The following is a 14,913-nucleotide window of genomic DNA, read 5'->3' as shown; positions in this document are numbered from 1 at the left end:
TGCTGAGTTTTTTTCTTTAATGTCTTAACTTGCTAGAATTGCAAAGTGTCTGACTTCACACTTCTGCAAAATGCTGTTCCAGAGAAACAGCAGATGCACATGAACTGTAGCTGTCAGCTTGCTGGCAGTAGCTAAGTTTCTTCTTGGAATATTAGGCTGATATCTCTTTTTCACTTGTCTGCCAAGTCATATGTCCTTGTCTGAGATTGCTTTTCTTGTCTTTCCTGTAATAACAGCAGTATGACAGAATTCTTGGAGAAATACTGTGCTAATGGATACTTCTGACAGTTCTGATTCTTTGCCGAGGAAAGGAAATAGAAAAAAGACTGCTGTGTTTGTTCCCAAAAGCAGTTACAGTAAATGCCCTATAAATCAGCTAAGTAGTTCTTTTTAGTGCAAGGAGCAGGCTTCCTGCAAGCAATGGTGATGCTTCAAAGTTGGAAGAATGAGCAAGAAAACTGTCAGGAAAAGCTTTAGCAGAAATTATTTAACTGTGTGTTGAGATGGAGCATTGAAGTGACTGTAGGTAGTGGGAGGATAGCTTTGCATCCAAGGAAGAGAGCCCATACGTTAATATGTATGGATCAGCATGGATAAAACAAAATACATCTTTTATCTCTGGTGCTTTCACTCTGCTCTTGGTTTGGCTGTGTCTTCCTCCTGGCCTCGTGTCTGTTGTTGCCCACAGCTGTCATTGCAATGTGGGTTTGACTGCCCCTTTGTTCAGTGTTCAACACATCTCTCAGGACATACTCCTCTGTGGCTTCCCTGAATTCCTTTTCTTTGGTACTGTGAAAACATTCCTGAATGTTTCAGGTAATTTTAGTCCTCTCTCTCTCTCTGAAGATACTGGTCTGAGCTTTTTTGTGGGAAATTACGAGTAACTTTGTACTCAGCATCTCTTAGGATCAAGGTAAGTAAGTATTTCTGTTTGATTTTTTTTACGGTAAAAGAATGCTTCCTAACATTCAGAATGATTAAATTGCACAAATCCGGTCATTTGTTCTGCCTTCATCCTAGTTCTAGTAAATAGCTGCTTTTCCTAGAGATTTTATTTCTTAAATCAGGGCAAATCACCCCAGATGCTTGGCTGTATAACAACATCCTGTATTTTTGTGTAATATGTTACATAATGAATTTCTGAGAACAAGATTTGTGACTTTTTCTATCACAAACTGTCAGCATGGTGAAAATGTTAGGAATAGGAACCTGACATAAAGTTCTTCATTTGGTGATTTTGCTTTACATGTTTTAAGTTGGTTTGTGATACAGATCTTGGTTAATCTGCAGTTTTTTATTCCTGAGTAAGACATTTCTCTTTGAATTTGTTCAGCTCAGGATCCTGCTTTCTGTATTACTAGAGGTGGAATAATCAAGGTGATATAAAGCAAAAAGAATCAGTATGTAATGGATTGGGAGCATACTGGCTGTTCTCTTAATGCAAAACCTTTACAGGTTCTGTCCACTTGTCAGATCAGCTGCAGTATCATATCACTGGTGTTTCTGAATGTGGCAAAGAGGTCTGGTGAAAAGAAAATGTTTAATTCCTATGCAGGCATTGCGACTCTTTGTGCCAAATGAAGAGCAAAGGCTTAGGCTCTGTTGCTGCTACCAGGCCAGCTGCACATTCCCTTTGTTTATTTTGTGATCTGGAGCAAGCATTACAAATGCCTCTTTCTGCACTTGGTCATGTTTTGTTCCAAATGTGCTGAGTCAGGCCAGTTGAGGCAGACCTGTCTGTCCTCTCAAAAGGAATCACTGTCCTGTAAAGTCTTCTCCCAGGCAACTAGCAACAAGATAAGAGGGCACGGCCTCAAGCTGTGCCAGGGGAGGTTTAGGCTGGACATCAGGAGGAATTTCTTTGTGGAAAGGGTTGTTAAACGTTGGAACAGGCTGCCTGCCCAGGGAAGTGGAGGTGTCACCATCCCTGGAGCGTTCAAGAAATGACTGGATGTGGTACTCAGTGCTGTGGTTTAGTTTGCAAGGTGGAGATCAGTCAAAGGTTTGGCTCAATCTCAGAGGTCTTTTCCAACTTAAATGGTTCTGTGGTTCTGTAATATTTCCTTTCTCATCATGGCAGGTAAACAGCAGCCTCCTCTGCCTTGACCATCCTCCAGCTCTTCAACGTAGCAATTTCCCAAATTTTCCTCATAGCAATATCCTCTGAAGGCAGGTCGTTCTCCAGCCTTCTCCACTCTATGCAGAGCTGTAGCTAGGCCTGTTCTTGACCCTTTCCCCAACTGTAGCCCAGGGTGGCTTCTTTCCTACAGGGTACTGGAGTTACCTTATAATACTGCAACTCTATGTATGCTCAAGTCTAACATGGGATTTTCAAAGAAATTGAGCAAAGCAAGTACTAGTATTTTGTCCAGGATGAAATTCTGGTCACTGAACTTCAGGTTTAAAGTCATCACTGCTGAAATCAGTCCTTTCCTGGTTCATATACATAAAAACATGCAAACAGCAAACCAAAACAACCCCACCCCAATCCATCAAAAAACTGCTAAGACATTAATAGCCAACATTACTAGGAGGCTATTTTAAAATGTAAAAAGCCCTTTTACATTAAAAATTAGGAAGAGAAACCAGTCTCCTAAAATGTAGATCACTAAAAGCAAGAGGAACAGTCCACACCAACTTTGGAAACAAGTCAGTCCATTACAGGTTGAATTATTTCACAAGCTAAATATCCCTCCTATAATTGTTTGAATTGGCATCAGTTAACAACCAAGTGAATTTGCAACTGTATGAGTATCAAAAAATGTCCCACTTTGTTACTAACAAAATTGAAATCAGACTTACTCTGAGCTCAGGGTAACCAAAAAATGGTCCCCATGTGTAAATTTTCTTTGCTTTCCCATCACATACTTGTGATTCTCTTTCTACCTGAGAATATCTTGCATGAGCCATAGGGTGTACCTGCAAATCTGCAGTGACACAAATGTCTTAAGTCAGGATTTCTCTTTCTTTGGAATAGAGTATCAATTAAGTATTCCATACCTGGAATAGGTGTGTCTCTGCAAAAACAGAGAACTGTCACCATTTTTTCACTAGGAAACGCTTGACTTTTACTTTCTGGCAAAAGTCACAGCTTCATAAAAATGAGAAACTTGGATACAAAAAACCCAAAAACCACTAGTGAAAAATGTCATGTTGCCATTACAGCACTGTACAGTAGAACTCCAAGTAATTTAGGTTAGGAAATCATCTTGCATTGCAAACTTTAGGACATAATTATTCTATTTCACATGTTACCCTGGGTCCACACTGCTTGAAGTACAGCTTTTTTACCTTACACTGTTCATTACTGGGAAGCTATTCATAGAAATGAAGGCCAAGAGATTATTTTTCAATTAGGTACTGTTTGAAAACCAAACTGCAGAATCAAAAAAAGCAGCAGCTGCTGAAAAACATTAGTTTGGCCAGCATAACTAGAGGGGCAGCAGGATTATGCAAGAAACTGCTGATTTGGGAGAGTAACAATGGATTAAAGAAAGCTAAAACCTAATAAATACTGTAACTGTCCTTGGGAAGAAAAAAGAAGCTAAAGATCCAATTTGACTTTCGCTTGCTATTTGAACCTGCATCTTCAGAAGTTTGAGCTCTTTGACAATCTGACATTTCCCTCTCCTTGCTTAGGTGTGACTGTTTAGGAGATGTGATACTCTTGTTTCTGGAAGGAGACTTAACCACAAAGATCACTTTCTTTCCATTTTGACCCATTTTTCAGTTGTCTTTGACATTTTAATGTTCTTTCACATGAATATTCTGGGGGGATGCAAACTGAACGTTCCTGGGAAAAGAAGGAAGAACAGTTATCTGAGCCACTGAAATTAAGCTAAGAAGGAAATTCTCAGTCATTGAGGCAAGTTTACTCTGTAATTCTCCTGACTCAACTAATAGCAGGTAACGAACCATTTCTACACCAAGCAGTAGCTCTCAGGAAAAAGAACCCAAAAAAACCAAAAAAACAGCTTTCACAGCTAAAGCTCCCTTCCCGAACTCTTTTCTTGTGGACAGTTTGGGCTCAATAGCCATTGAAAATTATTGTGGCAAAGCCTTTCATAAAGACTTAGTGTTTCATGAAAAAAAAAAAACAAAACAAAAAAAACCTTTAATTTCAAAATTAGTTCAGTGACCAGCCTCCAAAAGCCCATCTATAGCATGTGGTGAGGAAAAAGCAGAGGTACTTAATGCCACAGTCTTTAACAGTAAGACCAGCAGCCCTCAGGGTACCCAGCCTACTGAGTTGGGAGAAGGGAACTATATTCTTGCTTCTTTTCCAAGGAATTATCCTCCTGGCAACATACAGTGTTTCACTGGATGCTGTCTAAGATTGATGAAAAAAAAGACTGAGTGTTTATTACAGGTACTATAAAATAGTTTGATTTATCCTGATAGTGCTGATACCTCACACAGGTGTTTTAGGAATCTGTTGAGCATCATCACTCTCTGTCACTTCCCTTCATGCCTGAGGGCCCCAGGTTGGATTTGACACCTGAGGTGAGAGAAACTTGTGATGGGGTGTGCAGGAAGTGGAGGGGTTGGTGATTAAATTGTTTTTACATGCATTTGAGCATGCACTGCAGTCAGCTTTTATTTCTCACATGCAGTTGCCATCCATTTGTGTTCATAATATGCTGCAGTACTGCCTGTTGTGCAGAAAATAGTCTTCTAGAATTTCTTCCCTGGATAATTCCATCATGGGAGTGGGTACCTAACTTTGGTATAGGCAAGGTAAGGTATATCTAAGGGAAAAGAGGGAAAAAATGTAATAATTTCGTTGTGAATGTGACTGTTATCTGGGCTTTCAGATGAGAACTAAACTTGGTCATACTTGCACAAAAATTTGCTGGAGTTATGCCCTTCTGATTTTCCTGGGATAGAAACCTCATTGAACCGTATAAAATAACAGAAAAATCTTTGAAAGCAATTCTTCTGTTCCTTCTTCCTTCTCATGCCACCCGCATCAAAGCACAGATATATCTTCTGCCTTTTTCCCTCCCTCGTTTATTTACTTTCTTTTCCTCAGCCTCTGACTGGCATCTCTCCTTTGTCCTATGAAGACTCATTCAGGGCCAGAGTTAACCTGCAGTCTTTCAGTTTAAATCTGCATTTCTAGCAGAAACAGTAACATGAAATATTTGTACTGGTTCACTCTAGAGAAAAGCATGTCCATCTTCTACCTTTCTTTTTGCCCCATGGTGATTTTGCTCACGTTTTCCAGGTGCTTCTTTTCAATGAACTCACCAACTTCCCCATGTCAGACACTCATCTCCTCCTATACCATAATGATGTTCTTCTTACTAAGTCTTAAATGCCTTTCAGGAAATTTGGCAACCCAACAGAAATGGTGTTGATGTCTGACAAGATCTGACAGCTGAGTCAGGGTCTTGGCACATGTCTGGCTCTCTGTTATCAGCAGACTCTGTAAAATCATGGTGAAGGATGGGACAGAGTAATAATGATAAAATCCACATTGTTTGATTACACATAATGCTTTGATGGATTATTTTTCTGCACTTGGCTAAGGCATAATGGAAACACAGTGACAGTTCTGTTCAATTGAAGTTCAGAATCTCCCCTTTAGACATACATCCTAGAAATAAAGTAATTGGAAACAATTGGCCTCAGACATGCAGAACAGTGTATCTTTTTGGACTTGTTAAACAGGAATTTTAGGGTTTTTTGGTGGTTTCCCTTTGCAAACAGACTACCTTGACTTGTTCCTGAAAGCAATTTTGGCCTCTGATTTTAAACTGAATTGATACAATTTCTTGCATTAATAGCAAACAAATCAAACCCTTATATTAGGAAGCCAATGCACTTGAAGGGAAAACAAAACATCAGAAAAATAAAACAGGAAACCAAAACAAAAGGACCTTCAAGTCACACACATTGCTCTTGGCATGCTGTGGTCTTTTCAAAGTTTTCAAATAGCTGCATGCAAAGAAAGGTTTGAGTTATTTATGCTTTCTTTACTTACCTGAACTGCTAACTTTGTCCTTTCTTTCACAGTAGCTGCTTTTTGATTACTTAGAAACACAGAAGCTTCTGTTTGGTTTTTGTGTTTAGTTTTAGCTCATTCTGTATGCTTTGTTTTACCTTGTAGGGTCTACTTACTAGGCAAAAATCACAAGAGTAGCAAAAGTCCCATGTTTGTTTCACAGTATTTACTTCATGGAAATATTCTTTTAGATGCTCTTTGCATCTAAAATTATTATTTTTTTTTTTACTAAAAGCTAGTTGTTTAATGACTAGAGTTGGTGCTCTTACGTGAAACTATACTGTATAAATGGTGATATTTAGAGAATAACGCATGTGCTGTGATGTCTTGAGAGCCTTGCATGCTGCAAGAATTGTGGTGTTCAGTGTGTGTGAGACAGTGCACACCTATGGCCAGAAAAATGGGTCAGTGCTTGTCTCTGGGACACCTTTATATGACTGCAGTTGTCTGGAGGAATTGATAATTAAAACCCATCCCATGTCCATTGAGCTGCATGAAGTATTAAACAGCAGTTGAAAAGATTTCCTCTCAAAAATACATATTTTTCTCACTTTCTCCTAATTCAGGGAAAAGGAATTTAGCAGTATTTACTTACAAGTTTCTTACAGTTGGATATATGATCATTTAAACATTATTAATGTATTTCATATAAGCATAGGAGTTATTTGTGTACACAATTTCATTGTCTGGTAACTGATTAACAGAAAAGAAGACTGAATGTTTCTGTTGGCTGAAATAATAATGTTACTACAGTTCTACCGTGAACTTTCTGCTTGGAGTGATGGTTTTTATTTCCAGTCTTTTGCTGTATCAAATACATTACCTGAGAAGTTGCTTTACATTTTCTGCTTAGGTCAGATCCAGGCCCCTTCAGTTGCTGGTCCCTGCTGGAGCCTACTGTGTCAGACTTGTAGTTACCAACTCAGAAAAAGGACTTTTTATTTTCATAGTTCTGGGTTCTGATGGGTTTTTTCCCCCCAAAATATGTAGATGGCTGAATAAATGGTCCTAACATCATTGAGAGAGATGGTGAATTCCTAGAGTCTTTGAGGCATAGGAGCCAGCCCTACCTGTGACCTCTATGACAATGACACTTTTCCAGGACTGTAAACTTAATGCAAGTAAAATGAATGATAAATTCAATTTTTAAATGCCTGCAGTTTTAGCAAGTAATAAATACATCCCATCTCCCATCCTCTCACAGTAGTCTCCTCTTGATGAACCATTTTATACCATTTACTGGCCTGAATTCCTGACTTCTCTCCTAGCCAGTAATTTCACCCAGAGAGAAGTCAGTGGCAGAGGTAATTGTGATAGAAAATATTAACCCATTGGACTTGCACCATTTCTTTAAGCAAAGGTGTTCTGAAGACAGGCAGGGGAGGGTTAGAAATCCAAAAAGCCTCCATTTAAAGGGCAGTAGATGAGAAAGTGTTTGAGCTGCAGAGGTGAGGCAGAGAGGCCACTGTCAGTTGTCTCTGTATGATTTTCCAAGGATCCCCTAACAACAACCTGGTGAGGTGTTGTGAGCATACAATATTGTCCTGCAATTGAACCTGCAGGTTCAGGCCAACAACAGTAACAGCAAGGAAAATTCATTTCTAGCTGTCAAAAAATTATTTTTTCTAGTCTGACCTACTTTGTTAGTTCATCTAGTGACCATCTGCAGAAGGAAAATTGTTGCCTCCTCCTTCTTCTGGTGGTGTGGCTACAGAGAGAGATTTGGCCTTCAAAAATGTCAGTGTTTAGTTTAATTTGGAGTGTTTGAAATGTGGTTTATTCATTAACCTAGAGATTGGTGACTCTTCACTGTTCTAGAGAGTGGAAAAGAGACTTGTTGAAACATTAAACCCAGCCAGCTCAACATCTTCAAAGAGTACACCAGTGAAATCCCCAAACCAGACAGTATTGCTGTGTAGCAGAAACTCCTGGCACTATTGAACTCCATGCTCTCAATTCCAGATCATATTCACCCATTAATTATAGATGGGCATTTATAGTGGATTGTAACCCCCAAAACCTCCTTAGTTTGGATAAAAACTAATTAATCAACAGTGATTCTAATCATTGACTGGTATTGGAACAGTGTTTCCTTCAATCCAAGGAACATCTCTCTCTGCTGAAAAGACAAAGGGACCTTTTCAGTGAGAAATCTGCAGATTTGGGATATAAAAGACACACAAATGCTGAAGTCTTCCTCTTGAGCTTCTATAACATTTCTATTCTCAGTATTCTGATCAGTCAGAGTCCTTCTCAGTAACACACAGTGCAGTAGTCAGTGAGCACACAGATTTGGACAATAAACATTCAAAATGGGTGTCAGGTACCAGTAGAGGCCAGTATACACCAGTTGAAATCCATCAGTAGGTCTGGTAGATCATAGGCTAGAAGGGGTGGAAGCAGACTGACCCTTCTGGTGTGTTCTACACTCACAGAGCAGCAGCTGTCCTGCCTTCAAGCAGAACCTTTCACATGTTATCAGGTTATGGCAGCAGCTGAAAGTAGTTTTGGTGTAAGCATATGCGGAAGCAAAAAAAGAACCCAGACCAAACTGGGGAAGGAAAAACCCAGGGAAATGGTGACTGTTTGAATTAATGTAATTTATTTTGTGTGAGCAGATAAATGTAGCCTCAGCCTTTGGAGAGTTGATCTGGAAAGCAGAGTAGCAGTGTCAGCCCTGGAGAGTCAAGGCAGCAAGAAAAAGAGAAAGAAAAAGGAGCAGCATCAGCACAGGAAGCAACATATTGGAAATGGAAGAGAACTGGAAAAGAGCCAAAACCACAAACATGGGGAAGAAACAAAAGAAGAGCAAAGGAAAAGAAAAAGATGACCAGCAGGTGAAATCTTGTCACTTTATAGAATGACAGAGGATAAAAAAATCACTTAATTTCTCATTCATCAGTTCTTCCATCCCTGGAGATGCATGCTAGTTTTTGACATGCAGCTCCATAGGACACACAAACCCATCAAGACATGGGTATGTTCTGACTGGACTTGACACCATGGGACATATAGCCAGTGCATGGGGACACCCAGGAAACACACAGCCCTCTGGCATCAGTCCAGCCTTTACTGACTGAGGCAGGGACACAGTGGTGGAACAGTGCTGGCTGAGTGAGGGGGTCTCAGGAATGCTGGCTCAGCAGGCACAGGGTGCTGGGATGAGCTTGCCAGGGTATGGTCCCCAAAGGGGTGTGTATGTGGGGGGGATGGCAGGAGGTTGGGATGTAGCATGGGATTACAGGGTCCCTGGGTTGGAATCAACATCCTTGGAGAAGCTCTTATGTCACCTTGTGTCTCCCTGGTTGCCTTCAGTCTCTCCCAGTCACTCCAGGACCATTCCATAGTGGCTTTTTAACACCATGCACTGTCTCTTCTCGTGGACAGGGAGGACAGGAATTGCCCCTGTCCAGGGACAGCAGCACCTTGATCTAATTTCCAGCTTCTAGTGCTAGTTTCACTCTAGTGTCCTCTCATGTGCTGTCTGAACATGACAGGATGTGACTGGTGCCACGAGGAGGCTGCAGGGACACCCTCTGACTCAGACCACCCTTGCTATTCCAGGCTTGCCCGCTGGAGCAGGCACTGAGTCCCAAGAGACACAGAGTGCTGGTGTGGGAAAGCTGGGTTGAGTGCAGATCTTTATGGAAGTGTACTTTTACTGGCCTTCAATCCAAGAAGCCTTTTATCTTTTTTTTTTTTTTTTCCAAAAAGTGCTAAAAAGTATTAGTGATAGCCAGAGAAAACCCACAAAACTAGGGTTCCAATTTTGCACACTGTCCCCCACACACCATCCCCATCTCAAAACTTTTTGGTTGCTACATACCCATTTTCTTGCTTAGCTGTTGCTAATGAGCTAGAAGGTTCCCAAGCCTTGCAGTGTGCTTTACATCTTAGTCCAAGTCTCTGTTAATAAGTACAAGTAAGAACATCAGATCCCAACACACTTAATTTGCTCCAGCACCAGCCTTGATCAAAGCTTTTGTTACCAAAAAGAAATTCTTGTGTGCACACCATTTTTTTTGCCTTCAAGATGCTACAGCCATACTTTATAATGAATTCATGAACTCATTCTTTTTAAAACATTTTGGTGTCTGGGAGCATCCTATTTTCATCACAGGTCAAAGTGAAACCAAAAATTATCAGAGCAATAATTACCTGTTGAAATCATCTTACTCACACATACCCAGTACCAGATTTGGCCTCCACAGCAAATGCAGTCTCCAGAGAGCTCTCTGGTGTCCAACTGGACACTGCTGATGGAGACTTGCACTGCCCTGTGATGCTGTCTTGTTACAGGGGTTTGTTATAAAGATGGACTTTGCCTCATAAGCACTAAGGCTGAGTTGAAATTCTGACCTCTTTGTTTGGCAAGTTGAAGTGGAATTCTCACACAAAGTGTCCAGGTCTTCATAAAGCAGGATCTACAGATTCCAGTCTGCTGATGGCTCTGACTGCCACAACCTTTCCACAGGCAAAGCCACCTATTACTGCCAGAAGTGTTCCAACAACTGAGCTAACAGAAAAATATGATTTGCATTCACTGGTTTAGTAAATTTTCTTCAGTTCCACACAACCATTTCCATTGATCCCTCAAAAAGGACAATGTTTTAATGATGAGATACTGATTTGCAAAAGAGTCATTTTAAGACAGTAAATACAGATAACACAGACCCTGGGCTGATTTCAAGCCTAGTGAATTGTTTTTAATTCTCATTTAAAAATCATCTGAAATTCACTAGCACTGAATTACTACTTTTCAGGTTCAATGAAAGTGTCACATCAAGTTAAATAGGTTGTGGTCTTCTTTTCACAAAGATCAAGCACCTTCTATACAGATACAAGACATGTCCCACCTATGAACCTGGTCTTGTTTGCTGGACCATACAGGAGCAAGAGCATCGATCTCATCCAGGAAAACAATTGAAGGTCACATCTGGCAGGCCTACAAAGAAAACACAGGAACACTGACATCAGGAAAACAGCATTGTATGAAAGGCGAAATACATTAAAAACATTATGGTTACAAGAGTAGTAGAACTGGTTAGTTTGGGGGTTTTTTGAGGGGGATGGTGGTGCTTTGCAAAATTTTCTTGTTAGCGTTATTAATATTTCCCAATACATCCTAAGATTTGCAGTCCTCCAAAACCCCACTGGAAAAGGAAACACTGAGAGTCCCATTTCTGTGGAAGGACCTGACAAAACATGAAAAAACTTCTTCTTCAGCACAGAAAATTAGTTACAACTCAGAACATGTGGCACATTTCAATCATACCTGCTCAAATAATAAAGAAAAATTGTCATTCATATTCTCCTACCCATTCACTCAGGCAGTTTACACATTTCTCATAAAAAAAGATTACTCCGCCTTCACCCTGGCTACATTCATTAGCAAATGTCTGGTGCCAGTGTCTCTCTAGTCCCTGGTGTACCATAGAAAAGGAAATCTCTGAAATTAAAAAAAAAAAATCACACAAGAAAAACTTATAATGGAAAAGTGCCTATTATAACCCCCATCCCTAAAACTCATAGCTCAGCTCTCCTCAGCAAAATACTTCATGGATAACACAGCAGTAAAAGTGTGAGAAAAACCAAAATGTGTTCCTTCACAATTCAACAGGGCAGCAAAGGAAATTCATAAAAGGATAATGTATATGTACAAAACATTGAGAAAAGATAGTAACATTCCAAAAGCTCTGAGATACCAGCAGGGGTGTGTCACACACCACACAGTGGAGCCAAACAAACTTCCAGTGCAGAAGCTGAGGCCAGGATAACTTAGAAATCACCAGTTCTGCACATTCCTTCTCATTTTCACAAATGGTAAGATTTGAGAGTAAAGCATTTAACTGCCCCTTGAATAGCTTTAAATTTCTGTGTTTGGTCTCCCTTTGCATGTGATAAAGAAGAAGTAATCTAAAGCTGGGAAGGTATTCTGCATTTCTGCATTTCCATCAGCTGGAAAAGCCAAGATGCTGCTGCTTCAAAATGAATTTCATTTAATAAAGAAGCAAAAGACAAAGATTTTCTTTTCATTGTTTGTAATACTTTTTAATTAGCATTTGAATATACCATGACTGAATTTTGCTGACCAAGAATATATCATGTTAATAATTAAATCTCTAATGATTTCATTTTGTAACACAGAACTCAGGTGTTACTCACCTGTCAGAAGTGGACAGATTCTTATTCTAGCCCAAGCACAACAAACACTGCAAGGTTCTAGTTGCAAGTTCTATCAATTGCAAAACTGCTGCTTGAGTGTTTGAAAAAACCCCAGCTTGTGGGAGAGACAAATGGACTTCCATGAGGCAAACTGCAGTTGACTATCAGTAGGTAATTCATTGTACATGAAACTCTAAGGGAAAAAAACTCAAACTCCAGCTTTTAAAGGCAAGACACCTTTAAAGGATTTACACAGTAAATCTCCGAACCTACATATATGCTGGTTTCTATAAATTTTTTAAATATTACTTTTTAATTTTCTTAACACTACTTTTTACTACTGCTAAAAAACCCCATTCAACAGTGCTGAAAATTTTGGAGCATTTTTATAAGTTAAAGAAAGCTGCAACCTCAAAGAAGTTCCATCAGAATCTTGATGTCAACACAAAGGAAACATTCACAGCAATTTTCAAATTGCTGGAGAGAAACCTGTAAGCCAAGGGAGTTGTAGACAGCCCATTACTGGAGGCTTTCATAAATAGTGTAAATATCTCACTGACATGATGAAGTAAAAATCCTTACTGAAACAACTATTTGCATTGGCTCAAGCCCAGAAGATTTGCTTCAATTTTCATGTGATCCCTGTGAAGATCTGAAGTGAAAATGCAAGCCCTGATACAGCTGTGTGCAAACAGTGTCCATTCAAAAGTCATAAGGCAGCACAGTGTAAGACATGTATTGCAGCATATCACTGCTATTTCATATTTTCTGAAGAAGATATTTCCTCCACCCTTAAAGCACAGCTCTGGCAAACTGACAGTAAGATTACAATTAGAGAGCAAAAATTAATGTCACTTTAGACTACACTATGCATTGGAAGAAGTTTTTTTCAGCTAAACTAAAATTACAAATAAATAATCACTCTGTGTGAAATAGTAAAATAAATTGGTGTCTACTTCTTCCAGTAGACCCTGGATGATCTTCCATCCTTTGCCTTCTATGCATCTTCTCTGTACAGCCAGTTTTTTCAAGAGTGCTTCTGCAGTACTAACAAAGTTGACATATAAGAGCAAAGATAGATAAATACAAAAACCACCATTGAAACCAACACACATGATCTGTATGACATTTCCATATAGTGAATACAAAGCAAGAATTACTGGCATTTAGCCAAGTTTTTGAAACTATTTAAAAATTAGGTCAAATGTTTACTTTTTTGATAGATACTTAGGAAGAAGTGTTTGAGGATTTGCAAACAGACCATTTTCAGATTTATTTTCCCCTCTTGCTAAATAGAGTAAAAAAAATCCCATTCAGTAGGAAAAAACAAATTCTGAAGGTATAGGAAGATAACAGAAAAAAATTATGGCAGGCTTTCACAGCACCAAAGTTGCTTTGCATGATAACATGAAGTCACTTTTAGTTCCTAGGCTTCCTCAGACAACCTGTTACTTATGTTACTTATTACTTAGGTTACTTATTCTTCTCTTAACCCGAGTTAAGGTCTTGTGCTGATTTTCCATGACTACATATGGTAGAAAAAGCATCTCACTGCTGTTAGTTGCACTTTGCAAGCCTTTCAGAAAACAATGTCAGTTTGCACTTCATGGTGAGACTTAAAACACAGACACGCAGGCAAAAACACTAGGATTGCTTCACTTTGCCTGTATCCAACTTTCTCCTGCATCTTAACTCGGCTGGGGGTTACAAAATTATTTCCAAGCATGAAAGAAAATTTAATTAACCATGAAGCTGCTTCTAATGCCAAGAAAATTGATTTAGAGGACAAGTAAAATCTACAGAAATTTACAACACAAAGAGATCTTTTTGGTTCACAAGAACCATCCCAGCCCATACGTAAAAGATCCTCTGGTGTGAAGATCTCTCTGCAACTGGAAGTCACAAAATGAAGACGCTTGTGGCCAATTTAAATATTGGCTGTGCCCGAATTCTTTACACATGAAGCACCTGCCAAATATACCTTGCTGCACACAATCTGAGATTTGTGGCTTAAGCCACAAGCACCTGTTTCCAAAAAACTCATGTTAAACAGCTTGGCCCACACCTTATATAAATCAGCGCATTAAGAGTAATTACATGACAGCTCAGGCTGACACACTGGAAGGATTTGAGGGGGAACTGGAAGGCCAGACTGTCATGCTGCAGGGTGCTCAGACCTCCGTGTCCTGCTCCCTTTCCTGTGTGCCTCTGCCACAGCAGGAGAAATCCAGCTCAGTGATGTGGCTCTTGCCTATGTGTGTCCCTGTCTGAGCTGGGATAGAAAATCCAGCTGAAATCACAGAAAGTTCAGCAGTTTCATGATTACTACTGGAAAGCCCCACTACCTATTTTTAATCCCCAGAAAAGCCCAACCACATTATTGCTCAATAATGTAAAATTTGAAAAATGAAACTGCCATATTACATGTAAGTGAAATTTTCTTGAGAAAAAAAAAAAAAAAAAAGCCCATTGGGCCATTTTCCAGTGCAGACTTTGGCATTGGAGCAACACCATCGAAGTGAATGGCCTTGCTACCTGTCCTTGCTCCAAAACTCTTCAGAACCCTCCCAGCGCCCCTTCCCCCCTGACAGCACCCATCAATGGCTGGAAACCCTGGAGGATCAGCTGAGCTGCCGAGCAGCCGGCTAGATTTGGGAAATACTGCTCTGGGTGACTCCATGTGTACACACAAAAAATTCCGACACAGAAGGTGGAAGGGGCTCCTTGTGCTTACAGTGTTT

At 39.8% G+C, this 14,913-nt stretch overlaps 1 long non-coding RNA gene across 2 annotated transcripts; it reads left to right on the top strand.

The window, feature by feature from the left end:
• Positions 1-6: 6 nt before the first annotated feature.
• LOC131080987 (uncharacterized) lies at positions 7-11,972 on the top strand. 2 transcript variants are annotated; one of them, XR_009114234.1, is made up of 4 exons: positions 7-913; positions 4,420-4,503; positions 8,626-8,844; positions 10,771-11,972. It is a non-coding gene; the product is annotated as an uncharacterized LOC131080987 (long non-coding RNA). The 2 variants fall into 2 exon arrangements; XR_009114233.1 differs by lacking the exon at positions 4,420-4,503.
• Positions 11,973-14,913: the final 2,941 nt, after the last annotated feature.

Source organism: Melospiza georgiana, chromosome 1, assembly GCF_028018845.1.
Source record: "Melospiza georgiana isolate bMelGeo1 chromosome 1, bMelGeo1.pri, whole genome shotgun sequence".
NCBI classification, from domain to species: Eukaryota; Metazoa; Chordata; class Aves; order Passeriformes; family Passerellidae; genus Melospiza; species Melospiza georgiana.
This window is presented reverse-complemented; position numbering and strand designations above follow the sequence as displayed.